The sequence below is a fragment of the Eptesicus fuscus genome, chromosome 13 (assembly GCF_027574615.1).
Source record: "Eptesicus fuscus isolate TK198812 chromosome 13, DD_ASM_mEF_20220401, whole genome shotgun sequence".
NCBI classification, from domain to species: Eukaryota; Metazoa; Chordata; class Mammalia; order Chiroptera; family Vespertilionidae; genus Eptesicus; species Eptesicus fuscus.
Genome location: NC_072485.1, coordinates 29178577 through 29205816, shown reverse-complemented (window position 1 = coordinate 29205816; position 27240 = coordinate 29178577). Strand labels below are relative to the sequence as shown.

General features: G+C 37.9%; 1 protein-coding gene and 1 pseudogene across 3 annotated transcripts in view; one reads left to right on the top strand and one right to left on the bottom strand.

Annotated features, from left to right (window-relative positions):
- Nucleotides 1-27240, top strand: part of TMEM135 (transmembrane protein 135) — a 238274-nt gene that overhangs the window by 177924 nt on the left and 33110 nt on the right. The window lies entirely within an intron of this gene.
- On the bottom strand, nt 19089-25368 carry LOC103297015 (iron-sulfur cluster assembly 1 homolog, mitochondrial-like; annotated as a pseudogene).

Below are 27240 nucleotides of genomic sequence, written 5' to 3'. Positions count from 1 at the left end.
ATTAATTGTTTAGGGAATGAAAGCATTGTTGGTATTCAGCCACTGAAGCTCTGAGAATCAAATTATATAGGAGTTGAGCTAACATCTGAGTCCATATGCAGTATCTGGAAAACAGCCAGGTGCAGCTAAAACATTTCCTCATGATGTTCATTAACTTTCCATAGAGAAAGTGTTTCACACTTAGATCAGCTCTTTTAGAATGAGAAAATTTAGAGCTAGTACAAATAATATTTAATGCTCAGTTTATAGACCAGACAGAAGCCAAGATTTTTAGTTCTGCACATCTGGTCATGATGGTTTTGGAATCTTTACACTCTGATGATATGTCTTTGTTATGACTTTAGAATATTTTCTGGCCAACTCATTAAGCAGGTATGGAAACAAATCCTGAGTCAGACCAAGTTTCTATCATGCATGAAGAACACTGGACTCTTTTCATCCTGAAAGAGAAAAACAATTCTTTGGATAGTGTCATGGAGCCATTTTGCCATATTGTACATAAGTGAAGAGTATTACTCCTTGATGTTTTCTCCTCCTTGTCTTCCAGAAAAAGAAAATATGTTACCTTTCATTTGAGTAGTACTTTTCCATATACTTAGAGCAACTTTTGATAAGGATCTGAAGACTTCTTGAAAATAATTGTCATGCATCATTTATAAATTATTAAAATATTCTGTTAAAGGTGCATTTAGCCTAATTAGCTCTCATTTTGATATAATACTTAAAGAAAATGAAAGAAACATTAAACTTTCTTCAGATGGCTTGTATAGTGTGCCAAATAGTCAGTAATAAATTATCTCTGGCATAAGAACAGGAGTATAGGGCAATTGGTAGTTTATTTCATCCCTTGGGCATAGCTTATTATTGAACGCTATGCAAAAATATAAGTGATCACATTGTATGCACAGAGAGGACTTCTCATTAAACATGTTTCCAGTTTATTTAAGAGCACTCCTGGAAATACTGAGAAAATCATTTAAGATCTTTTTATATGCATTTAATGAGGAGTAGTATCCTGAACTATACAGACTTACAGAATATATAGACTTACAGTTAAAAGGTTGTATTGAAAACCTTTCTGTTTCTGAACAAAGATTGAATCTCTTCCATGACTCAAGTAATGAAAAAAGAAATATTTTTTTGAGGATAAGCCAATTTATATATTATTGGACATAACACAGACCACCCAGGCCTGAAGCCTACTGTTTATAGTTAAGGATCTTAAGTCTACATATGCTCTTGATGAGCAAGACTTATCTTTGTTCCAACTAGAAAGTTTTATGTCTACAAAGGGTAATAATTTCATGTTTCTCCCCCTATTCTTGGCTAGTAAAATCCTGTCATGTAGATTATTTTATTTACACAGGGAAAAAGATTTCTTTGGACCTCAGTAATAATAACATTGCTAAATTTCATCTATCAAAGGACTAATGTTTAATATTGTTGGAGTTATATTTGCCTTCCAAACCAGTTTCTTGTATAAATATATATATGTGTGTATGTACATATATGTGAGTATATGTACACACACATAAAATGTAGCTGAAATGTGTGAATACCCACACACACACACAAAACACACACAATGTAACTGACTTATTTTTAGTGCAAAATTTGTAGTTTGACTTGAAGCTTCATTCTCTTTTACTCAGCCATCAAATTTTAGAATTCTTCAAAGATTGATTTTAGGCTTTCCTCTAGGCTCTTTATTCTCCTTGTAAACAACTTACCCCACATTCATAGCTTTAACTGCTATTTAATTGGTGGGAAGAAAGAGGAAATGGTACAAAGCAGAAGATATCACTCATGGGTCTTCTTTTTAAAATTTTCACCCGAGGATATGTTTTTCATTGATTCTAGAAAAAGAGGAACATTCATGTGAGAGAGAAAAATCAATAGGTTGCCTCACCTCTATGCCCTGACAGGGGCTCAAACCCACAACCTAGATATGTGCCCTGACCGGGAATCGAACACTCGACACTTCAGTGCAGAGGATGGTACCCTAACCATTGGACAACACCAGCCAGGGTAGTCCTGAGTCTTCTTAACTTCCCATTGGAAAGTCATGTCTGATAGTATCTGATTTTCAATAAAGGTAGGCTCTTTGATGTAACTAAGGACAGAGAGTCAAAGGCCTGGAGTTCGGAGCATTTGAAATATTTGTTTTGTATAGATCAGAATAAAATGGTAGGATTGCCAGGCTGTGTTCAGGATCCATTTGAGCTTGGTGATCATGTTTTGTTGTGTAGTTTTCCCTCATAGCACACACTTACTTCATTATAGATATGGAGAGAGTAGTTTCATACAGGGTTGCAGTTTTGCCAGAGGAGGTGATGCAAGGACTCAATGGGAAAGGAGCTTAGGAATAGAGTGTTTTCTAGGGTTATTTAATTGAGGCTGGATAAGGAGGATAGTGAAGAAAGAAAGCATTGATAGATGGGAAGAAATATGAATTGGAAGTCTCTAAAGAGGCCAGAGAACCTTCCTGGTGGGAGTATGTCATCCTCAGAATTAGAAGTAAAGGAGAATGTGGTTGAAAGGTGAACTGTTTGAATAAACAATTCAAGAGCAGTTAGGATGACAGGATTACAACAGCAACTGTGGAAGTAGATGATTTGAAGTGAAGTGGAGTTATTCACTGGGATTGAGAAGTCTGGAGTACCCCATGGATCACACATGTGGATGTTTGAAGTCACCCAAAACAATGGAAGGATTTGGAATTGAAAGAAAGACTGTGAATTAAATTCCAAAGCCTTTGATGAATAAGAAAGAATGGCAGAGAGATTAGTGCATACACAGTGATGAAGAGGCAAAGAGAGGGGTATGACAGTGGCATGAGCCTCAAATGATCGAGATCCTTACTAAAGAATTGGGGATAATGTTATAAAGCTAGAAATAGCGAGCAAGGAAGAATGAGGCCCAAACCTTAGTTTGAGATGGCTGCAGGGCATATGTGTCTTTAAAGGACAGCTAGCTAGTTTTCACTGGAGACAAACAGGCAAAAAACAAGCAAATAAAAAACCCATTTTCAGATAGGGTTGGGATTATAGAACAAGGTAAAACAGATAATATGTACTCAGTAAATGTGATATATATATATATATTTAGCAACAATAAAAAGTTGATTCAGCCCTAGTTGGTTTGGCTCAGTGGATAGAGCGCCGGCTTGCGGACTGAAGAGTCCCAGGTTCGATTCTGGTCAAGGGGCACATGTCTGGGTTGTGGGCTCCATCCCCAGTAAGGGACAATAAGGGGGAAGCCGATCAATGATTCTCCCTCATTATTGATGCTTCTATCTCTTTCTCACTCTCTGAAATCAAGAAAAATACATCTTTTAAAAAATGGTTGACTGAAACACTGTGTCCACATATGTTTTGGTTTTCATGTGTATTGGTGTTTGTGAGGGAGAATACATGTTACAGATGGATTTTAATAATCTCAGCATTAATAGGGGATGAAGTCAAGAGTACTAAGATGAGTGGGAGAAAACATCAGAATTATGGGTGAACAATCATTTCAAAATTTTAAAATTTATTGACACATTTACAGTATAAGGACTGTAGAATTCTATTTGTAAATGTGATAGATTATGTACATGATAGAATTAAGTCTTGGTAAATGTCAGGTACTGCTTAAAATGCTTCAGAGTTTCCCTGGCCAATTGCTCAGTGGTTACAGCATCGACCTGCAGACTGCAGGGTCATGGGTTCAATTCCTGATCAAGGGCATGTACCTCAGTTGCAGGCTCCCTAGTAGGGGTGAGTTGGGGAGGCAACTAATAGATGTGCCTCTCTCACCTTGATTTCACGTCGATGTTTCTCTGTCATCCCGCCCCCCCTCCATACACACACTCTGTTGCTTCCATTCTCTCAATGGAAAAAATATCCATTGGTAAGGATTTAAAGAAAAAATGCTTCTAAGTTTTATATCCTTTGAGTTAATGATCATATTTATAAATTATCAAGATAATATAATAGTTGTTTTCTATTTAAAATGATTCATTTAATCTGTAAAGTGGTAAAACAAAATACAAATTGTTTTCTTAATGAACAATGTCATTGATCTTTCTTGGAAATATTTTGTTTAAATTTCCCAGTGTAATAAAGTACCTTTTATTAAACAGATATATTTAGCTGCACCCATATTCCTTTATTGGACCCTGTATATGTTTGAGAAAAGCTCTTGTGTTGAGCAATTTTCTCAAATCCATTTAGCATTTAAATATCCTATCTCTTAAAGAGGGAATATGCAAATTGACCAAGCAGTTGAGCGGCCTTAGCATATCATTAGCATATTACGCTTTGATTGGTTGAATGGCCAACTGGCCGACTGGACACTTAGCATATTAGGCTTTTATTATATAGGATATATATATATAATAGAGGAATATGCAAATTGTCTGGGACACCATCACAGTAACAGTAACGACCAGCAGGTTGCCTGGGGTGACAAGGCCGGCAGGGGGGTTAGTGAGGGACGACCAAACAACTCAACAGCAGGCTGTGTGGGGCGACCAGGCAGGCCAGGGGGGGCAGTTGGGGGTGACCAGGCCATGGGGGGGCTGTTGGGAGCGACCAGGCTGGTGGGGGGGGGCAGTTAGGGGTGATCAGGCTGGCAGGCAGGTGAGCAGTTAGGAGCCAGCGGTCCCGGATTGTGAGAGGGATGTCCGACTGCCGGTTTAGGTCCGATCCCAGGGATCGGACCTAAACCGGCAGTTGGACATCCCCCGAGGGGTCCAGGATTGGAGAGGGTGCAGGCTAGGCTGAGGGGACCCACCCCTGCATGATTTTCATGCATCAGGCCTCTAGTATATATATATATCCTATCTAATAAAGAGGTACCGTACTTTCCAGCGTATAAGATGACTTTTTAACCCAGGAAAATCTCAAAAGTCGGGGGTCTTATATGCCGGAAAATATGGTATTTGGGTTTTAAGCAAACTGATATACATTGTCAGAGATTTTTCTAACCTACCGTATTTTCCAGCACTTTGAGAAGATTTGAGAAGATTTTCCTGGGTTAAAAAGTCATCTTATATGCCGGAAAGTACAGTAATATGCAAATTGACTGTCACTCTAACAGACAAGATGGCCGCCCCCATGTGGTCAAAGATGACTGCCCCAATGTGGACATAAGATGGCCACCACAAGATGGCCAGCAGGTTAAGGGCAGTTAGGGGTAACCAGGCCTGCAGGGGTGGGCAGTTGGAAGCAACCAGGCCTTCAGGGGAGGGCAGTGGGGGGGAACCAGGCCTGCAGGGGAGGGAAGTTGGGGGCAACCAGGCCAGAAGGGGAGGGCAGTTGTGGGGGGACCCAGACCTGCAGGGGAGGGCAGTTAGGGGTGACCAGGCTGGCAGGGGAGGGCAGTTAGGGGCAATCGGGCCAGCAGGGGAGCAGTTAGGCGTCGATCAGGCTGGCAGGGGAGTGGTTAGGGGGTGATCAGGCTGGCAGGCAGAAGAGGTTAGGGGCAATCAGGCAGGCAGGCAAGCGAGCGGTTGGGAGCCAGCAGTTCTGGATTGTGAGAGGGATCCCAGATTGGAGAGGGTGCAGGCTGGGCTGAGGGACACATACACACACACACACACACACACACACACACACACACAGTGCATGAATTTCGTGCACCAGGCCTCTAGTATCTTGATATTGTGCCAAACACTGTTTAAGTATTTTACATATGTTAATTAACCTTCAAAACAACCCTGTGAGGGTAGTAAATACCATTATCACCACCCCATTTTCACAGATGTGTAAACTTAGGTATAGAGAGGCTTTACTAACTCGTTGGTAAGTAGCAGAGCCAGGACCTGGGCACAGTTGTCTGGATCCAAAGTCTATGCTCTTAACCATTGTGCTAAACTACTTTATGTGATGTGAGGAAGAGTATGACTCGTTAAAAAAAACCTTTTCCTTTCTTACATTGTTTCTTATTTTCTCAGCCTCTATGGATTACTTAGGATTGGGTTCAGTATTTAAGGTGGAAAATACAGTGGCTTAAACATGAGAGAAATTGATTTTTTACGTAGAGGAGGACACTCTAGGGCTGATAAGGGAACTCCACAGTTATTGTGTCCTGACCAATCACTGCCTGTACCACGATGGCTGCTGGAATTCCAGCCATTGAATGAATCTCTTTTACAGGCCAAAAGGAAGGCGAATGGTGAAAAAGAAAAAGGGACAGTCCTACAAAATTAGCTTTCTTTAGACAAAGCTCCACACAACACTTCTGTTCTCATCTTGTTATTCAGAACGAGCTGGGAATTGTGTTTGTTTTTTTTTTGTTTTTTATTCTGGATAGCAGCATGCCTAACTAGATAATGGGTTTCTGTTACTAAAGGAGAAAGGGAGAATGAATACTGGGTGGGTATCTGTAGTCTGTGAGACACCATCCTTGGTATCCACATCTTTTCAGACTGGTCTTTTACACTGATTGTATCAGCACATTTTGAACCGAGAATTTAAATAACTGACAGGTGAAGACAAGAACTGAGAAAGAGTAGAATGGGGTATTTTGTCCCTCATGGCATACAGTGAGGGTAATAGTCATAATTGCTGTCATTTTCAATTAGAGTAAAACTCTTTCCTAAAGTGATAAGTGACGTCTAATTATGTATTCACATAACATGTGTTATACTTTTAACAGGCCAATAAGAAACAGTATTTAAAAGTGAACTTCTAGTTCCTGTGTGGGGGGAAGGGATTCCCATCTGTCTGTTTCATTTTTTTAGGTTTATAGGAAGAATTGATTATTGAACTGCGAAAGTCCTATATGATCAGGAGGAAGTCCCTTCCTAATTCCCCCTCTCTCACAGGAGAGAAGCACTTTGTCCACTGCATTTTGAAGAATGGAGGGCCTGGTATATCTGATTTCACATTGTTGTGGGAGTTTCATTTCATAGAAAAAGAACAAAGTTTTTTGAACGAAAAAAAATGTTTCTTTGGAAAGTTTTGTTTTTTTCTACTGAAGAAAATAGTAAGCCTGAAATAGTTACTGAAGCTTATTTCTTGTTTTAGTCACAGCTTGGATTTCAAGATTGTTTTTGGTGATACATAAAAACTTTTCATGAAATTAGAGAATTTTATGCATTATATACATTTCAAAAATAATACATGAAACTAAATATCATGATGAATTCTTATTTCCCCGTAAGACAGTGTGTTCTGGAATACAGGATAGCTAAGTAAGTCTCCTTTACTTTCAGGGGAGATTAAGTACCTACTCTTTAAAAATGGTCTGAATATGAATAGTTACATGACTTGTTCATTATACACACACTGTCATCTGTCACATTTTAGCTGACTCAAGTTTCCAGTAAATGATTTAAGGATTTGAACTAGAATGAGAAAACCTCCTGTATCTTTTTTTACAAGAGTGTATTAGGAACAAAATTCTGACCTCAAGGGTCGAAGATATTGAATGGACAATCATGGATTTCACAAAGAATTCTTTTCTGTCTCTTCCTTGCTATTGTATTTTCATGCTTGCTGCACAACTAGTTAAACCCAGTTTACTAATGTTGTTCATGTTCTTTATTTGTTTTGTTTCGTTGCTTGTGGAAACCTGATTAGAGCTTTTGAGAGTAGAGTTTAGTCAGAAGTGATTTATTTTCTGTATTTAAGCTGGATTCCAGCTGTTCGAGGTTTTTGTCTTCGAAGTCTAGGTTTCAGATGGCATCCAGATTGAAAAGACAATTCTGGTTAAGATGCCTATCCTTGTCTTTCTTAAGTAGTTTAAATTCTTTGTTTTTCTAAGAATTTTTCAGAATTTTACTTAGATTTTCATGCTAAAAATTACTATTCTAAAATAAATTTGTTAATACTGGTAGGATTATAGACTCCAAAAAATTTAAAATGGTTAGTTTTAAGGAAGGATTATATGTGTTTTAAAAGTTATTTATATTTTTCTAATTTTAAGTAGCCAAATGAATTTTAAGTAGCCAAATGAATAGGATTCAGTAGGCTGTCTCTATGAAAAGTCCTGCCTACTATGTAACAAAACAATATTTCCTTCATGCTTGTGATTCAGAAGTCACAAGCTCTACCAATGTGGAGAGACAGACTCCTGTTCATGCTTACTGTATGATTTGTCATACCCTGTATCTTTCCCTGAATCCTTCCTTTTTTATTTTATTCACTGAAGTGTAAGCAGTCAAACTCCTGTTTATTACTAAAATTATGTTTCATAGCCTCCTTCCTAATGTTATAAATTTTAAAAGTTCTATAAAATAACATGTTCTGGAAAGGTATCAGCCATCATTATTTTTAGACTACAGATTTCTGTTGACTCTCACAAGTTTTTGTTTTTTTTTAAGAGGAACTTTCAGTTTTTCTCATTAAAATTATACCTAAAGACACATCTGTAAACATCTCAATTCTGTTTCTCTTTTGTGAACTCTGTTATAAAGTACTTTTCATGAAACTTGCTGTATCAGGTTACCTATCAGTTTTCCTTTAGAAAGGTCATTTGTGATTGCTTCCTTCTTGACTATAATCCTTAGAAGAAAAGCTCCCTTGAAAATTATACACCAGCACTAAAAAAAAAAAAAAAAATTAAAAAAAATGTCTGTAATCATAGTCTTATTGGGTTCAGTTGATCCATCACCAGCTCCCTAGTGCTACAGTATGGTTACATTGACTTCCTATGGATTTCTATGAGGTTTTCGAGGTTCTAATAACAATGAAAAGAAGAAAGTTGTATCACACATTCTATTACCACCCTATTCATTTTAATCTTTAGAAAGTGACTTAACATATACTGGTTGCAGTTACCTGTGTAGTTATCCAGAGTTGCATTGTTCGGTATGGTAGCCACTGGCCACATACAGCTGTTGAGCACTTGAAATGTGGCTAGTCCAAATTTAGTGTGCCAATAAGTATAAAGTACAGCAGATTTTGAAGACTTAATACAGAAAGAGGTATACTATTAATAATTCTTTTATGTTGATTATTTATTGACATGACCATATCTTGGATTTGTTGGGTTAAGTGAAATATACTATTGAAATTGATTTCACATATTTCTTTTTACTTTTTAAAAATGGCTGCTAGCAAATTTAAAATTACATCTATAGCTTGCATTATGTTTCTTTTGGACAGTGCTGCTCTGGCAGATACAAGATTAGAAATGATCTCTGTGGATCTTCTGATCCCAGCATTGTGATGATTCTGGCTGATGCTCTGATTAATTCTGGAACCATTATTTTGTTCTTGATGGTTATGATATTGTGGTCTCTGTGGTGGATTTTTACAGTGTGTTCTTTTGGAACGTAGGGCTCATGGAGAATCCTTTCTGTTCATGAGGGCATGAACCAAACTACCTTTGTTTTGAAAAAATTTGTCTTTTAAACCTTTCATTATGCTTAGGTCTTGTCATTTCTGATGTTGGACTTTTCTACCTGGTATAGCAATTATCCTGCTTTATCCTTTTATTATTAAAAACCTTAAGTTTATTAATTTTATCTCAGTGATTCCATTTATTCTGTCCAAGGCTTTGGCCCTTATAGTATGAGTTTTGTTTTCATTACGTCTCAAATGGTGCAGTAGGAAGAATATAGGCTTTAGAGTGAAACGTCTTAGATTCTAACTCTGCTTCCTCCTCTGATAGTTTAGCTGAGCAATCCTGGGCAAAACATTATCTTCCTAAATTTCAGTCTTTTTATCTGTAAAATGGATGTTGTAAGGATCAAATAAAACACCATATAAATATTGTTATTACCTACCCATGTCATTCTTCTGAGGCCTTTTCTTTTCAACCTTCTTCAGTAGTATTTGACGTCAAGGGCACTTTCCTTTTCTAGTATCATTCATTCCTTGCTGTTTATTTTTATTATCATTTTAGATCTTCTCTTTCTCTCATCCATTGATATTTTTAGGTCTATCAATCTTTAGTCTTTCTAACAGACTATGACTGTAAAAAAATAGAAAAAAATATCTTACATAATATTGCTCACAAATTGGGCATCATGACTTGGAATTTGCATGTAGATTTAAAAAACCTGAGATCATAGATTTAAAAAAAAGTTCCAAACCAACGCAGGAGGAGGGGGGAATACCACAAATTGTAGAACTCAAGACCTGAGAGAAAGCAAGAAAGGAATGGACAGATATTGAATATTTGTCATGTTCCAGGCATTGCTCTTGATAGATTATTGCATGTTACCTCATTTTATGCTCATCACAAGCTTTTAAGGGTGAGTTTTATTTCCCTCTCCCCCCTTTATCTTAGAGGAAGATACTGAAGGCCAGGCATATTAAGTAACTTGCTTTTAGGTTATGTAGGTCCCTCCCTCATTGTTTATCTGCATTTCCCCCCAAGACCGTTGTTTGGTAAATACTCTTTGGACATTTGAGTTCTGTGCTAATGATGTAGATAGAGTTGGTCTTAAGAGTACTAGCAAAGTAAATGAAACTTGAGTGTTTTTTTAAAAGGATATAAGCTAATGAGATTGATGAAATGTAGTTTTTACTGTTTGGGGAAACAGGTTTCTAGATCAGTCTTTAGAGTGGCTGGAAGGTGTGGACGCAGTAATTCAAGAAGCCTTCCCGTCCCAAGCTGGAAATGTCAACAGAACTTTCAGGTCTGAAGCTGCGGAACACTAAAAATGCAACCCTTCAATGTCTGACGTTCTTTACCACATTCCCTGGGGCCCAGCTCTGGCTCTTCAGCCAGCTAGCTACTCCCCTTACTGGTAGGCAGAGTTAAAATGGTACTTGTAAATTTGTGAATTATGCTGAGACTTTCAGAGCTTAATCCAGACTTATTTGAAATGTCTTCACAAGTGTGATTTGTAACAATCTTTGCCTACTTCCCTGGAAGCTTTCCTCCCTGTCTACATTTGTCTGCCTATTAGCTCCCCTAATGCTCTACCCCTTACATGTCTTTCTCACATTCCATCAGTGCATTCCTACCTTCTGACTTTCTGGCCAAACTATGTTAAATATCTTGTGCTTTAGAAGTCTTGTGGCAAGTATTCTATCCTGTAGACCAGGGGTCCTCAAACTTTTTAAACAGGGGGCCAGTTCACTATCCCTCAGACCGTTGGAGGGCCGGACTATAGTTTAAAAAAAACTATGAACAAATTCCTATGCACACTGCACATATCTTATTTTGAAGTAAAAAAAACGAAACGGCAAAAACACCCACATGTGGCCCGCGGGCCGTAGTTTGAGGACACCTGCTGTAGACCTAGTAGCAGGAGTGAGTGAACTCCTTAGAGGTAAATACGTATTTTCAACTGCACATCTTCATATTAAAGAAAGCTAGACAAGACATTTATAAAATACTAGAGGCCCGGTACATGAAATTTGTGCAGTGGGGAGGGAGGGTGTCCCTCAGCCCAGCCTGCACCCTTTCCAATCTGGGATCCCTCTCACAATCTGGGACTGCTGGCTCCTAACCGCTCGCCCGCCTGCCTGCCTGGCCGCCCCCCTAACCACTCCTCTGCCAGCCTGATTGATGCCTAACTGCTCCCCTGCCGGCCCAATAGCCCCCAACTGCCCTCCCCTGCTGGCCCGATCGCCCCCAACTGCCCTCTCATGCTGTCCTGGTCACCCCTAACTGCCCTCCCCTGCTGGCCTGGTCGCCCACAACTGCCCTCTCCTGCCGGCCATCTTGTGGTGACATGGGGGCAGGCATCTTATGATGACATGGGTGTGGCTATCTTGTGACCACATGGGGGTGGCCATCTTGTGACCACTTGGGGGTGGCCATCTTGTGTGTGAGGGTGTGATGGTCAATTTGCATATTATCTCTTTATTATATAGGATGATTTGTAAGTGTACTGGTTTCTAAAGAAATCTTTTCTGCCCCCCCCCCCCCAAAGGAGTTCTAAGAGGCATCTGCTGTGTTTCTAGAGCAAAAATAACCTTGAATCTCACCTTCATTTCTCATTTTAAGTGAATGAATATTTGAGAAGCTCTTGTCTCCATGTTCAGGCCCCTATACTTTTCTATTAAAAAAAATATGTGAAGTGCTACTATTACATTAGGTAATTTTATTTCAAATGAAAAAGAAGAATGTTATTTTCTTCTACCCTGCCTTATGGTTGTCTTTTATATTTTCACTTGACTCTCCTTTCTCTTTTAGCCTCTTGAAATTTTGACCCTGATGCTTGAATTCCCTTCCTTTCTTTCTACAAAAAATGGGATGCAGAATAAGGCATGGCCTGAAATCAGAAGTAAATTCCTACATTTAAATGCTAGCAACAATGACAGGCTCCTTGAGGCAAGGCTTGCCTGCCTGTCAGCCCCTTGGCTGTTGGGTGACCACATGGCCACTGGGCTCACTCTAAGAATGTTCAGTTGTAACACACTATTGCCAAAAAGAAAATAGAACAAAACATCACTCTGTGTATTAAGTATTTGTCTTGCAAGATACTGAAAACCTAGAACATAGCCTACACATACAAACTTTTAAGAATTTTTCACCATGTTGGAGTCTCAGAGTGAGAAAAGCCAAGCTAGTTTGGATTTTAAAGTTTTCCACCCACTTTTCCCTGCTGCCAATCTCTACAGGGACCCCTAATCATGTAGCACTGAAAAATATTAGCTTTTGCATTTCTAAATAATAGTATGTTTTTGACTCAGCATCATTTTAATTTACATATGCAAAGGAACTATGAAATTAGTAGCTAGGGTGGCATGCAAGGAGGGGATTAAAATGTAATTAGGACTACTTAGATTGCACCCATGCATTAGTTTTGCCCATCTTTAAAAAAGAACATCAGACTTCAATCTATAGTGGGAGCAGAGATTAGACCCTAGGGAATCCTGAGCAGTCCACTGCTGCCACCACTGGCCATCGCATCCCCAGAGGAACCACAGCTACCGCAGCCAGCCCCAGTCACCATCACCGCAACCTGAGCATCAGGCCGGGACCCTGAGCCTCCCGCTGCCCCACCCTCAGTGCTGCTAACACCAAGCCTGGCACCACAGACAAGCGGCGCAGGGAGAGGCCAGAGGGGACAAGAAAGTCATTCCAAGGAAGGTTTTGGAAACAGTAAAATGGTTCAGTGTAAGAAATGGATATGGTTTCAACAACAGGAATGACACCAAGGAAGATGTATTTGCACAGCAGACTTCCATAAAGAAGAATAACCCCAGGAAGTACCTTTCTGTATAGGAGATGGAGAGACTGTGGATTTTGATTTTGTTGAAGGAGAAAAGGGGGTGGAGGCAGCAAATGTTAAGGGCCCTCGTGGAGTTCCAGTGCAGCAGTGTATATGCAGGAGAACAAGGTAGACCAGTGAGACAGATGTGTATTGGGGTATAGACCACGATTCCGCAGAGATCCTCCTCACCAAAGAGCCTGGAGAGGACAGCAATGAAGAAGAAAAGGAAAATCAAGGAGATGAGACCCAAGTCTCATCTATGTGAAGTGCTACTATCACATTGGGTAATTTTATTTCAAATGAAAAAGAAGAATGTTATTAATTACCCAATGTAATAGTAGCACTTCAGCAGCCACCTCAGTGTTGGTACCATAACACAGCAACTTCAATTACTGATGTGATGCCCAGAAAACTCTAAACCACAAGATGGCAAAGAGACAAAAGCAGCTGATCCACCAGCTGAGAATTTGTTGGTTCTCAAGGCTGAGCAGGGCCAGGCTGAGTAAATGCCAGCTTACCATCTCTACCATCATCCCAGTTTAGTCATCCAACAAGAAGAAATGAATATGAAATCACAGCAGTAAGAAATGAACAAAAGATTGGAGTGGAAGACCTTAAGTGCCTTATTTTTGCTCGTTGACCAGATAACTGGAACTATCTGCATTATCTGGGCAGCATGGGGTTTTTATTATTTTTATCTCAAGATGTATTTTTGGTAATGACAAATGTGTTTTAGAAAAAGCCTGGTTTTTCTCAGTACATTTGTAAAGATTTTTAAATTGTTTCATATCTGGTCCAATTGGAAATATAATTATTATAGAATATAGTATTTTGAGTTATCACACAGATAAAAATTTCTTACTGAGTGACTCATGTGCTATGCACTGATGTACTAGTAGGCACTTAGGATATATTAATTGACAATAGCACTGTGTATTTTATATGAAAGTACTTTGTATAATGTACTGCACTTTTCACATATATGTGTTCCCCGCTGGATTGTAAACTTCTGGAAAACATGCTCAATGACTAGCCTCAGCACTTGGCAACCTGCCTGGTATATAGGCGGCTCCTAGTAAATATTTGTGAAATATCTACCTGTGTGAATGAGTGAATTAATGATGAATGAATGTGAATATTGCCCCAACCTACAAACTTTATAGTCTCAACTTGTTTACTCAATTACAATTCCTAGTACACTGACAAACATGCATATATCAACATCCCCCGTATCCTGTTTTTAGGACTTGATAGTTTTATATTAGAGTTATTGTTCTATTTTATCTGGGGAATTTAAAAACTGTTCCTAATTAAGAAGAAAAACTCCTATTTAGACCCCAGTTTATACATATTTATGCCTAAGGGTAAGTTCATACTAAATTGTCAGTGTAAAAAATCAATAAAAATTTATATTAGGGATGATCACTGTGAGTTGTTAGTAAGTATTGGAATAGCTGATTAAAAAATAAATTTCCTTAGAAAGTAAATAAGAATAAACCCCTAAAATTGCTGTTAAAAATGAGTCTAAGAACATGGTACCCAATTGGAAATACAATTACTATAGAATACAATGTTTTGAGTTACTATATAGATACAAATTTCTTACTGAGTGACTCATGTGCTTTGCATTGATGTAGGCACTTGGGATATGTAATTGAACAATGCAAAATTTATGAATGCTTTAGTAATTAGAAAAACTCAGAATACACAGGTGTTTATGCATACATGTAAAATGTTAATAATATGTTGTAGGACAAGCCTATTTCTGAAACCAGTTGCAAAGATTTTTAAGATTATCACACTTCAAATGAAATATTGAAGTTATTGTAGAAAAGATTAAATGATGTTAGGATTTGAGAGGAAAAGGGGCATTGTGCTTTGACTTTCCTTAAATGTAATAAACAATTAAATATAATACAATTGATCTTCAACAATAATATGTTTGGCCTGAGTGTAGACTATGTTATTGTTAAAAAAACTTTGCTTTTCTTCCCTGGGGAAGCATTATACTTCCCTGCCCTATTGACATCATGCCTGGCCTTGGATTTGCTTTGGCTAATTAAATATGAGTGGAAATGATGTATGTTTACTTTTGAGCTGAAGCTTTGAGTCAAAACCTAGTGTCCTATAGTCTCCTTTTTTTTCTCTCTCTCTCTCTCTCTAACAATCAGTCAAACTAAATAGATGCTTCCTCATAATGCTTAGGTCCAAAATAAAAATGACATGTAGTTGAGCCATAGCCAACCCTTGTTTGACATGTAGCATGAGCAAGAAATAAAGTTTTGTTGTTGAAATCATTGAAATTTTATCACTGCATCATAACCTAGCCCAGTTGTTCTCAAATGAGAGTGGACATATGAATCGTGGAGATTTTGTGGCATGTTGGACCCCACTCTTAAGAGTTTTTGAATATAGTAGGTCTGGGTGGGGATCAATAATTCATATTTTTGACAAAGTACCATCTGATGTTGATGCTGTTCCAGGGGCCACACTTTGAGACTTACTGGTCTAGTCTGTCCTAATTGATACAGCCCATTAAATTATATTCCTGGATACCTTAATTACTCAGTCAATGCCATGACAACAAAATGCAGAATGTTTCTCAGCCTCATTATTAAAGAAGTAAACGCCATATCATTTGCTCCTTTGATCCTGAGACATGGACACACAAAATGTCATAAGAAACCCTAAATTTAGTAGAGTGGATTAGATAACTATGGATATTACTATGATATTAGCCAGAGTCAATTAAAAGCCTCCCCTTCCCCCCTACAAAGAACAAAGTCTCAGAAAGAGACAGTCACATCTAATTGTGAGAGAAATTGCCATTCCTGATGACTTGGCAGGAATTCTCTTGGAAAAGAAGGGTAGGTGAAGAGGCCATTGCATATGGAAGGACCAGGATGAGCAAGGACGAGGTGAGGAGACGTATAATGTGTCTGAAAGTAATGAGAGTCAGAGAGACAGATAAGGGAAAGGTGACCTCATGAATTTCTTTCAGAAGTTAAATTTCTTTTTTTTTTAAACTGTATCTTTTTAAAAAAATATATTTTTTATTGATTTCAGAGAGGAAGGAAGAGGAGAGAGAGATAGAAACATCAATGATGAGAGAGAATCACCAATCAACTGCCTCCTGCACGCCCCTCACTGGGGACTGAGCCCACAACCCAGGCATGTGCCCCCGACCAGAATCAAACCTGGGACCCTGCAGTCCGAAGGCTGACGCTCTATCCACCGAGCCAAACCCGCTAGGGCCAGAAGTTAAATTTCTTGCTTGTTGTATAATATGAAACACAGTGAAGCTTCAGTTCAGTGCTGTTTTTTTGTGTTCATGTCTGGAATTGAGGTGCTTTTAAATTGTAAGTTCCTAAAGGTGGCAAATTAATACCAAGGGTAGGCCTTCTGATTGTCCAGGAAATTCTGCAGGGACTAATGTGAACAATAGCCCTTGTGAGGAGGAGGGAAGCTGCACGGATTTCTGACCAGAGCACACTTTCGGGCACATCACGTTTAGATAGGAACGTGGGTGGAAGAGGGCAATTGGAGCCTTTAACACTATCCATACCCTTAGGTCCCTGGTAAGGTCTTTGTTAATGTCAGTTGGAAGAGCATAGCTCCTTCTCTTCATTCAGGTGAAATGTGGTTTCTATTCTCCTACCCAGGATCCCCTACTTCTCTGTAGTATTTCCTCTCCACAGTGAGCCCTCAGTGGGCAGTTAGACTATTGGAATGTAAAATGATTTTACTATTGTGTAAGGATGTCTGAAACCAAACTGTTTTCTGGCGGATCACCTGATTTCCTTGGACCTTGGTTTCTTAATCTGTAAAATATAAATCTCAGGTTACTTGAGTTCCAATATTCCATTTTTCTAATACCATTTACAGGCCAGCAAGATTCCAATATGTGTTAACTTGCCCAATTTCTGTTATACATACCACAAATTAAGTAATCATCTTTGCAATGAATAAAGTAAGCTGAAGTATTTGAAATGGGTGCTTTTCTTGTAGAGTTGGGTTGCTCTGTAGTCCTCAGTTAATTAGAAAATAGTTTTCCAAAAGTTTTCAAAATGATGTTTTTGCTTCATTACATGTAGATGCATATTTTATTTATTTTAGATTTGAACTTTGATGTAAAATAAGTATCAATTTATGAGAAAGTGTCTCCTGATATTAGAGTTTCAAATAGCTGCCATTTTATTCACTAGGAAAGCCAGATGCCATCTTACTATTATTTATGATCACAAAGAGGCCACATTTTTTAAATTGACAACTCAGTCACTATATATATATTCAATATTGTATAAATTATAAGTGGGTTGACAATTATATTAATACGAATGCATGAGCTGTTCTAGGTTTTGTGACAGGGACAAGGACTTTAGTAAATGTGACAAACATCAAGGAATTCAACTACTTCTATTCATAAGAATTGGCTTAATAAAGCATATATGTCATGTCATAAACAATATGTCAAACCCAGGAAAATCAATAGTTAAATGACGAAAGGAACACTGTTAAAAAGAAAAATTGGTGGTAAAATGTTAGGTTAAAATATTAGATTTAAAAATTTTAGCAGTTGGACTTTGGATCCAGAAAGTGTATGCCTATTGGGAGTATTTGGGAAGTCTTTGTGTAATATGTTCTGCTTCACACTCACTACTGCGTTCCAAAAAGGTGCTTCTGGATTGCCACAGTGTCTTCCCTGCTGGTATAAATCACTGCTTCATAGTTTAAAAGAAACAGCATGGCAATTCATATAAATAGGTTTTAAAATAAGATTCTTCTAACTCAGAATAAAAATACGACCTCCATCAAATTACACAGCAATCTTATTGAAGCGTCAGTCAGATAGAGAAGCCAAACCAGCCATTTACCTTCACTGCCGGCGTCTGAGCGCCTGACTGGCGTCACCTCCACAGAAGGGGAGGTGTGAGCAGGCCCCGCTCTGCAGTGTGTGGGTAGACCAAGCCCTTCTGTTTCCCTGGGGTTTTGCTTCCGCAGACATAGAATTGAGGGGGTGGGCTAGTGGCTTCTAAGAGCCCTTTCAAATAAAGGCACCTACGTCGGCTTGAGATCCCACCTTGAGCAGACGTTTAGGGTGGCAAAAGAAATGGATGAAAAATGGTGGGGTGGGCAAAATATTTCTTACCTTTCTGTGCCATCACTCAAAACTGGTCGACAACACAGTTCAAGGAAATCTTTGATACTTTCATCTAATGCAGTGATGGGCAACCTTTTGAGCTTGGTGTGCCAAACTTCACCAAAAAACTGAGCATAACTCAGGTAGTGTGTCACTTTGAGGAAAAAATATTATTTCGCGATATTTATAGTTTAAATAACATAAATGTATAATTGTTATATATAATTGTATTTAATAAACCAAAAACTAAATATTTAGTGCTGACACGCGTGTCAGAGGTTCGCCATCACTGATCTAATGGCTGATGTTGCTAAAGGGTGAGCAAATGAGGCATCTGACATGAAATTTTGGATAAGACCGTAGAAAGGCCGTGCCAAGCTTGTGTAGAAAAGCAGTGCAATGCCCTGTCAACCCAGAAGTCAGGACTTCGGCCTCTGAATTTTAAGAACCATCAGTCTGGTCTGGAGATGCACAGATCTATAGGGTGCAGACCTATTAAGAAGGTGTTTCCAGAAATCCTCCTCCTAGGCAGGCATCTTCCATGAAACTGGTTCTAACTGAAAGGATGCAAGAGAGTTAAGTGCAGGCTAGGCTTTTTTTTCTTTACAGAGCAAAAAATCACCCCAAAAGAGTGATGGCTTCTCACATTCTGTCGCCTAAAAAGATTACAGATATCACTTCTGAAATCTAATACTTCATTTTCAAAGTGCATCGCTTTACTGTCTCATTAGGCAGCCATGCATTATAAACCTTAAGCACATGACAGTCACATGATTTCTTCAGTAAGCCCAGGGCTTCCATAGCTGTCCTGGAGCTCACAGCCAGAGCAGTCCTGAGGAGTCAAACATTAAAGCTTTCTCCACAGCCACGCGCTCCTTTGGTGTTTGGGTTATTGAACACAAATGCATGGGCAATTTGTCTTCCACATAGTCCATTTCTGTTCCTACAGTGTTGGCTGTGCTTCCTTTCCCATGAGCCCTCTGACTCCACCTTGAACAACTTCATCAGAATCTCCTCTGTCTTCATGTATTCTAGAGCATAAGAAAGGCCATTACAACCCCTGGTTCAACACCAACTTTCACACCTACGTGTTCAGACTTATCTAAGAAGTGTTTTATCTTGTTTCCTGCTGAAGGTGTCAGGGTGGAGGCGGCCCTGGTGGGCTGCAGCTTCCTCTTGCTCACAGCCTGGACAGTGGCCCAGACTAAGGAAGTGACATCCTCGGGGTCCGGGCACACGGGTGCCTCGGGGGGAGCCCCACCGCAGCCTTTCCCAATAGACACGTGGCCACATTGGCACCGCCATGTTATTTTAATGACATAGATACCAACATGTATTTGAAAACCAATTTATGTTGATTCAGAGATTCTATATAATTGAAAACATTTGTTTTTAAGCCTTTTTGCCACCATTATAGAAGGGGGAAAAGTGAAAATACTTGCCAGTCTTGAAGACTTAAAAAATAGATTAGTTCAGTATTGTGGTTATAATTTTGTTTAATGTAAATAATTGTTGCCCATAGCAATCCCATCTTAAAAACTTGCTAAGCTTTTTCTTAGATTTACATAAAACACCATTTCGATCTTAAATTTGGTTTTTGCCTATGGTTAATTTGTCAAGTCTAAACACATGACATTTCCAGTTTGACTGGTATTGCTATTCCTTCATTTTGAGACGGAATTTCATCCTAATTAACATTTCTCTTAGACACAGTCGGAAGGTAGCTATTGGTTCCTTAGCAATTGAAGACAGCTTGGAGCGTGACCTTCCTTAGTTTGGATTTTAAAGCAAACTAGTTCGAATCTCTCCAAGTTTAAGGAGAAACCTGATTCTATTGGAGTTGTTACTGTAAGTTTGAATCCAAATGTTTCCAATTTCTGTTTAGGCCACACCAGGAAAAAGTACACAGTTTTCATCTGGGGACTTAACAATCACACTACCCATAACTGCTGCCTGCTTTAGCGGCTTTCCTGAGGTTCTTGAGAACAGTGTTCCATTCTGTAGGAAATAAATGTACTGTGAAATATTTACCAGAATCAAAAGTAATATTTTTAATGCACTGGGGGAATTCACTATTTAAAGAATCCAATTGGAAATTATTTGGTAGATTTATAATGTGTTCATGAAGCTAACAAAATAATCTTCCCCAAATTTCTTAATTTGCTGCTATTCCAACTTCAGATTTTTGTATGTGCATTTTCTTAAAATAGGAACATAACATTAGTTATCTTGTTTTCTCTTATTAAGTGCCATGTGCAGGCTGAAACTGAAATCTCTCAGTCTGTTTTGTTTTCAAACAATAGTAGACGTAAGAGGAAAAACCTGTTGTGTAAGCAATGTAATTTATTTTAGTCACACATTACAGATTCTGAGTAGTAAATCCAACTGACTGAGTTAATCTGTTGGACTATACATATGTGATTAGGAAACTGAAGATTAAAAAAAAAATGGAGGGATCTCTTACCCTTTGGAATAGCATGGATGGACCTGGAGAGTATTATGCTAAGTGAAAGAAGCCAATCTGAGAAAGACAAATATTACATGATAAAACTTATTTGAGGAATTAATGTACAAAATGAACTGACCAACAAAATAAGACCCAAACCATGGAGGCATGGAACAGACTGGCATACCTCGATGTGAGGTTGGGAGAACGAGAAGAGATAAACCAAAGTACTTATATACTTACTAGAGGCCCAGTGCATGATTGAATCATGAACGTGTAGGGTCCCCTACACGCTTTCGCTTTCAATCACGGGGGAGCTGGGTGCCTGTCCGCTGGTGCACCAGGCCTTTCAGAAGCCTCCGCCGCGCTGGAGGCTTCTGAAAGGCCTGGTGCACCAGCGATCAAAGCAAAAGCGTGGGAGCTGGGTGCCTGTCCACTGGGTGCTGCGAAGGCTTCTGAAAGGCCTGGTGCCTGAGCGGACAGGCACCCAGCTCCCCCGCTTTTGATGGTCTGCGGTGGGACGTGAGCTCGCTGCCCCAGAGGCCCCTTCTGTGCCGCAGCACAGCCATGGTGCAGACGCTGAGCTTGAGCTGCCGCTGGCAAGGCGAGCTCAGCGTCCCGCCGGCCCAATCGGCCCCCCCCCCCCCCCCGGCACCCCGGCCCCCCCGAGTCCCGCCCCCCCGCGCCTCCTGGCCAATCGCGGGCATAGCGAAGGTACAGTCAATTTGCATATTTGTCTATTATTAGGTAGGATATGCATACCCCATGGACATGGGCAACAGGGTAGTGAACACCTGGAGCAGTGGGTAGGAGCTGAGAAGAGGGGGGTTAAGGAGGGATGGGAGATATCTGTAATACTATCAATAATAAAATATATTGAAATAATAATAATGAAATTAATTCCATGTCAATCTTTTTTTATTTTCTTATAAGTAGGTTCAATAAAAATCTGTAGTTGTTGATCAAATTTTAATTACTTAATTATAACAGATTTAAGGTGAACTTAAACATTTGAAAATGGATAAGGAAAATTAATTTTAAAAAGTGATTTATTCTTTTAAGAGGGTTTTTAAAAACAATAAGAAAATTTAACTTAAAAAGAAACTACATAAAATTGCATGAGTTTTTCTTTAAAATGAAGACAACTGTGGGTAACAAATTTAAGGCATTTAAATATATTTTGTTTTGTGTTTTCATTTTCAAATTAAACTTTTCAGTTGTGTTATCCAAATGTATTTGTTTTTAGTACCAATGGTAATAAGATTATTATATTAAACTTTTGAAGATCCAACTGTTGTCTGTAACTATAATTTATCATTAAGTTATATCATTCTTTTCAAATCCCCAATATATTTGAATTAAAAAAAAAAGTCTTGCCCTCGCCAGTTTTGCTCAGTGGATAAAGCGACAGCCTGTGTACTAAAAGGTCCCAGGTTCGATTCCAGTCAAGGACATGTACCTTGGTTGCGGGTACATCTCCATTGGGAGGTGTGCAGGAGGCAGCTGATCGATGTTTCTCATCGATGTTTCTAGCTCTCTATCCTTCTCCCTTCATCTCTGTAAAAAATCAATAAAAATATATTTTAAAAAATGTCTTTATTGAATTCAGAGAGAAGAAGGGAGAGGGATAGAGAGATAGACACATGGATTGGCTGCCTTCTGCTCACCCCCTACTGGGGATTGAGTCTGTAACCAAGGCATGTGTGCCCTGACAGGGAATAGAACTGGTGACCTCCTGGTGCATGGGATGATGCTCAACCAACTGTGCTACACCAGCCAGGCTATACTTGAATTTTTTTTTAATTCTGTTAAATAAAAGAATAACTTTTACTTTTAATACTTAGAGTGACTATGAATTATGGTGTCAATATATTAAAATATTTTAAGAATTATCACATTTGCATGACTTTTAAATTCAACTTGTCTTTTTTGTGCCAACTTTTAGCATATTTAATTGTGATTTTGTATACATTACTTTTTGCAAATCATTTAAGGAGGTAGATAATGTAAAATGCTGGACTAAGGAAATTTGAAGCTGAATTAAAGTGCAAATACAGTAATTAAGTCCCTAGAGAGAGCCACTGATAAAAGAAATTGTATGTTGGAACTTTTAGTCAAGATTATTTTCACTTACTTGGCAAACATACAGATAGTTTTACAGACTCCCTTTTTCATGGTCAGATGTGGTATATAACTTATCTTTGCATTTCTGAAGTCATCAGCAACACAGCATCATCTGTATGTTAGATGCTCAATAAATGATTAAGTGAAGAAAGATAGATGATGTAATATTTAACAAATATTTGAGTTTCCTTCTAACCAACTCAGTGAGTAAAAAGGGACAAAAGAACTCTGAAATTGATACTTAATGGATTTTTTTTAATCATTGTAATGACCTAATTACCCATGTTTATTGGGATCATAGTTTCAGAAAATTCTAGTCTAAACCATTTATTTTAGTTAGCAATTTTTTGCCTTCTAGCATAACTTTTACATCAGTATTAATTAGTAAAGTTGACTAATTTGAGATTTACATCTCTGCCATTGTGTTGATGAAATGGAGATGATACCTTTTATACTGTTTAATATGTTCTTAAATGTTTAGGTATTGATGTTTTGAATTAAACTACACAAATAATATATTAATGGTACCTGTAAAAAATTCAAAATGATGTATAAATATAGAGTAGCCTACTGAAAACTATTTGAGTTATGTCCTTATGAAAATTTCTATAACTGTATGCTTTCATTCATATGTAGAATATAAAACAAGAAACAAACAAAAACAAACTCTTAGATAAAGACACAAAATGGTGGCTACTATAGGGGAAGGGAATAGTGAAGTGGGAAGGGTGAATTGGGTAAAGGGGGTCAAATATATGGTAATGGAAAGAAACTAGACTTTCGATGGTAAGCATACAGCAGAGTATACAGATATCAGGTTATAATGTTGTACACATGAAATTTATATAATATTATTAACAAATGTTACCTTAACTTAAAAAAAAAAATCAGTGTTCTACAAAGGCACGTTTTGGTGTGGCAAGTTCTGCTCCCCTATAGAATAGGAATCACCCATCATTTAAAGTTTAATATTACCATATTTACTTGGGAGAACTTAATGCAATATAACTAAGATTAGAAACATTTTGAATACCTAAAGATGTATTTTTAAAGGAAAACATACAACAAAATGATGGGAAAATCACATCAAAGAGCTAGACATTGTTCCAAAAATGGTTTACTAGCGACATCTGCTGGTACAATGCTGTTGTAAAGCTAATAGTACCTCATGGAAGTAATTTCATGAAAATTAAGCATGATAAAAAATCTTTTGGGGGAAATTGTATTTTACTATCATTTACAATACTTCTCACTGAAAAATTATTGTGTCTTTGTAGGCTCCCCCCCCCCTCACTGGCATTTCACCAAGAATATTATTTTAATAACAATAATATTAAACTTTATACTTTCTTGTATATAGCCTTAAATTCTAACTTGATTAGTTGTGTATCAACTAAGTTGTTTGATGTAATGCTACAAATTCTTTTTCCTCCTCTTCTGCCCTGGCTTTGTTTTTATGTCATACATAGCAGAGAACTTTGCAAATGTAGAGAGATTCAAAAACTATGGATTTAATCATACTACTTATTTGTCATTTGCATAGACTGACTTTAGTAGAAAGGTCTATGTACATGAACTAATCGCATTATCTTTATGTAAACTCAAAAAAAATGAGTGAATTTATTAGGAGGAGAAATTCATTATTTTTCATAGAAGAGATTTTCTGCACTGCAAATTATGGAGGAATAAAATATACTCAGTCTTTGGAGATTTTTCTCTATTGACACTTATTGATTGCATCCAGTCCCATGGATTTAAGTATTACTTATGTATGAACCAGACTTCATTCATTTTTGAACCCAGACCTGTATAGTCAGCTCCTTGCTTCCTTAACATTTCCATTTATAGCTAATATGCACCTCAAACTTAGCATGTCTAAAACAAAATTTTGATTTTCTCATGAAACCTGTTTCTCCCATAGTCTTTCTCACTTCAGTAAATGGACATTTTTATCTTTCCATTTGCTCAAACTGAAAATATATCAATAATTTGTAAATTTCCTCTTTTGTTCATAACCATGTTGAAACCGTCAATAAATTTCACCAATTTTGCTTTTGAAATACATCCAGAATCTTACCACTTCTCTCCACCTCTACCACTGTGATCTAGACAAGCCACACTTTTTTTCCTGGGAATTAGCCTCCTTGCTTCTAACAGTGCCCTCCTGTCTCCTATTTCCCAACCAGCAGCCAAATGATTATCTTCAAATTTAAAATACATCTTGTCACTCCTCTGCTGAGAACCTTCCAAAGTTCTTAACGTGCCTAGAGGGCCTTATAAGAATTGTAGACCGCTCTCTCCCTCCATAGCTATTGCTGTGACCTCATTTCCCACCACTGTTTCCCTCTCCTCTTCTGCTCCAGCTGCAGTAGCCTTGTTCTCCTTACCTGCCACGCAGACTCTTCATCAAGGGCTATGTACTTGCGCTTCCTTCAAACTGAAATGTTCTTCCCTCAGTTCAGTAAGGTTTCTGATCAAATTACCAAATTCCACCTTCTCAGAGAGGCCCTTTCTGACCACACTATGTACAAAGATAAGGCCCGACTCCATCGCTGTTTCCCCCCTTACTCTGCTTTTCTTTCTGCCATAGCAATGATCATCACATGACATATTTACTTTTTCAATGCTATCTCTCCCCAACCTAGAATGTCAGCCTTTTGAAAGCAGGGATTCTATTGTTCACTGTTACATCCTTAGAACCAAAACCAGTGCTTACACATAGTAGGTACTCGGTCAATATTTGTTGAATAAATCAGTGAGCCTCCATACAGGAATGGAGATTGTGATTTAATTTACATTATAATAATCAAACCCATGGAATAGTGAGGAACCTTCTAATGAGGTCTGCTTTGTAGAAATCTTCATGTTGATATCATACTTTTTACATTTAACACAGAGTATAATAGTGTTTCACAGTTAGGTTAAGGCTCAAACAATACTCGGTGTCAAAATGCAGGGCAGTATTACTATTTTAAAGATTCTTTTTATGGGAATAATTGCTTTTTTGTTCTTTTGACATCGGCATCTGACCCTCAATTACATTAACAGACCTTACACACATGAATGGGAAGAAGAATAGCCCCTTTGGAATCCAGGCTAAGACTTGATCAATATGAAGTGCTTCCCACAGGGTTCAGCTGAAAGAACCCAACTTCCATCATAATGAAATTGCAAATTCATTTGTATATGCCCTTTTATATTTGAAAGCTACTTTTTGATGTTTGGTCTGCAATTAGATTTATTGTTGAAGGTCACAATATGCCATCCTGACTAGACCAAGTTGTCAGAATCCTTTATCTATTCAGCACTGCACAAAGACAAATGGCTATCTTTTAACAATAACACACTAAAGCTGCAATTTGTTCCCAGTTGTATATAATCTTTTAATCAATCTACTGCTTTCTGTTTTCCAGTCAGTAGACCACTAGCCTACCCCCTCACCACCACACCTATCTAGAAATTCCTCAATTATGGGTTTTAAATTACTGAGAAACACTTTCTTCAGATGGAAAAAGATAAGTTTAAGATTTATTTTTAAGTTTAAGATTTTTAATGCTACAGTATTCCCATGCACTATTATTAGCTTAACATATAAATTCTTTTGCCTTTACCTTCATTCTGTAGGTAATTATGCAGTGTGTTAGCTAAATTCTGTGGTTACATTTCTCACTGTTAACATGACCACAGTTACATTTCTCACTGTTAACATGACCACAGAGTAAATCATGTTTCTTAATTGAAATGAATTCTTAAGTGTTTTAAAACATCTTTGTGCACACGGATGAAATTATTTTCTGAGATTTTATATGCCCTCCAATAAAATGTACTTATCTAAAATTTAAGATAGATTTCTTATGTTTTTGGTACATTTTCTTTGTGACTTGTTATATAAAAGGTATACAGAGAGAATTACCCAATTAGACTTGAGGTTGTATTTTTTGTCCAAGAATAGCTAGGGTCATATTAATATACATTACAACATTATTATATCACCAATCTTTATAGTTTCTCCAAGGGATTTTGATACTAGATACCCAAAGATTCCTTAGTAACTTGATCATAACTATAAAGCAAAATAATGTCCTCATTTTTAAATTTTGTTAAATAGTTTTTGCAGATCTGACCGCCTTTTTTTTTTCTTCTTGATTGTCATGTGGTTTGAGTCTCTCTTAATTAAATGGAATACACTTTTTCAGGAGGAGGTATGACTTTTAAGTTAGATGAACATTTTTTCCTCCAGAATTCTGACTACTGTTTATTTTGTAACATCTGGGAAGTTGCTATATTTTGGGGGCCCTCTGCACAGCTATGGAATAGAGAAACAACTATTCATACAGTTGTGATATGATATGAGACAACACATATAAAGGTCCAAAACAATGCCAAGCAATAAGAAGTACTCATTAAATATTATTTGGAATC